Source organism: Cryptotermes secundus, unplaced genomic scaffold (genome assembly GCF_002891405.2).
Source record: "Cryptotermes secundus unplaced genomic scaffold, Csec_1.0 scaffold808, whole genome shotgun sequence".
NCBI classification, from domain to species: domain Eukaryota; kingdom Metazoa; phylum Arthropoda; class Insecta; order Blattodea; family Kalotermitidae; genus Cryptotermes; species Cryptotermes secundus.
In genome coordinates this window covers 63,121-65,616 of record NW_019720718.1, presented here as the reverse complement: position 1 = coordinate 65,616, position 2,496 = coordinate 63,121, and positions in this window count along the sequence as shown.

Genomic DNA, 2,496 nt, shown 5'->3' with positions numbered 1-2,496 from the left:
CGTCTTCACATCCTTCACACTGTTTCTGAATCGATGTTTCACAAGGATGTAGTCCAGCTGATGCCTCTTCCAATCCCCAGGTGCCTTCCATGTGTAAATTCTTCTCTTTGGCTTCTTGAACCAAGTGTTGGTAACAATCAATCCATTTCGTTCACAAAAGTCAATAAGCATTTGACCTCTGTGATTCCGTCTTCCTAGTCCATGTGATCCAACAATATTCTGATATGGTTCATCTCCAACAATGCTGTTCCAGTCTCCCAATATGATGCTGTTTGTGTCTCCTCTTCCATCTTCCTGAAGAATTTCTTCAATTGTGTCATACACTTTTTCCACTTCATCATCTTCATACTCTGATGTTGGCATGTACACTTGTATAATCAGTATATCTACCGGTTCCGCCTTTAACTTCAGAGCAATAATTCTGTCATTACAAGCAATCTTCTTAACAACACTCCTCACTACACTTTTATGCACCACTATTGCCACACCTCTTTCAGCCCGTTCACCTCCGGAATAATACACTGTATAATCACCGCTTCTTATTTCACCTTGTCCTTTCCACCGCACTTCGCTGACACCTAGCACAGACACTTCATTCTTCTGCATTTCCGTTTTCAAATTCTCCAATTTTCCTGCTTGATTCAAGGTCCTGACATTCCATGTTCCAATCTTGTATCCATGCTGTTTCTTCTGATCTTCGCACTTTTTCTTGTTGTAACGCCTGCATGACATTTCCTCTAGAAACACTCCCCCCCGGAGATCCGATTGGGGGAGTAGTTTACCTCCGGATTGTTTTGCCTCCAGAGGAAACATCTCGCATATATGGTATCTCTGTTTTTGGAAAGAGACTATCCAGGAAAAGTGATAATGTGGTAGTTTTTCCATTTGCTTTCCACATCGCAGTACAGCAGCCGTTCAAACCACTCTGGTCACGCCTGCTGCTATACGAACTTGAACCATCTCGAGCATCATTTGCTCTGTGCTTCAAGTCGCTACTGATGACGCTGCTTCCGGCATCAGTTTTTGGTGTCTCTCTTCGTCTGATGCCTACCCTTTGACCTGTCCAGCAAGGGAGGCCCTGCCAGTAGCTACGCTACCGCTGGTATAGCTCTCAGGGTCCTTGGCATACTCAAACCCCCTCACCACGATAAGGTGGAGACACCAACGAGGGAGTAATCATGACATCATAATATAAATGACACCTGTGAATTTCAGCTTGTCAGCTCATAAAATCAACTCATCTCAGATGAGCAGGTAACCATATTTTTCATGCCCTTATAATTTTACATATAAAACAGTTATATTATCCTTACTGTGTAATTCGGTCTTTTTGTCCAGAGGTTTTTCATTCCTCCACCTTCTTTTCGCCTGTCGTCTTGCAAGGATCTCCTCTAACTCAGCAGCTTCTCCCTGTAATTAATAACAAGATATCAGCTTCTGAACAACACTTCACAAGACAGCAGAAGATTTTCATGTGCCATTAAATTTACAATTATAGGTGTATTATTACATTCGGTTTCAAAAGTGTACACCATTCCATCTACCTGTGTGTGACAACTTCTAATCCAAATTAATGGATCTTAATACACTTTAGTTTTGCAATCCCTTACTACTATTTATCTAGTTAACTGAACTATGGTCCATGGAGTAACCATTCCATGAACAGCTAATATAATTTATATGTTAAAAGATTACTGTCTTCTGGGATGTGACACCATGCAGTTTGGTAGCCAGGTATGAATCTTTCAGATCTGAACCCCTCCAACTCTTCTACACTAAATATGAGGCAGCAGGTTCCTCTGAAATAAAGTTACTTATCTACAGTGTCACACACAGGAATACTGTAATCTTAATATTCACTGTTGTCACGGCCTCAAATATCGTAACTGACACGCGTTTAAGAAAATATTAAGCAGAACAAAACTATTTCAGGATGAAGTTACAACCACGAATGAATTTTACATTTTGTGCCAGATGACATTTCTTCATGCAACATATTTTCAAGATAATAATAATTAATTGTTAAAATTGATTGTAGGAATATAAAATGTGTTTGTTTGTGAAAACTGAACACCCACTGAACATCTATATTTTATGCATAAGATATCCTCAAACAATTATGAATGACAGAGAAGGGATTTAAATATGGAAACAAAGCAAAACTCTCATCCTCTTTTCTTTGGTAATATTGATTAGTAATGGTACCTATTCAGTCTTCAGTAATCTGTCAAGACGACAGGTCCACAGTCTCTTCCAAAAGAGTTCTTCCACTTAATGCGATCTAGAGCTTTCTCCTTCAAATGAGAATATCCTCTTCTGTCCCCAAGGTCATCCAGCATCTTCTTACGTCTTCTTCGTCCTGTGGTCACTTCTATCAGCCCCTCAATTTTTCCTTCAATAACATCTTTTAGAAGGAAGTTACTGCGTAAGATATGACCAATCCAATTAGCCTTCCGTTTTCTTATTTCGTGTAGGATATTCCTCTGCTCACTGACT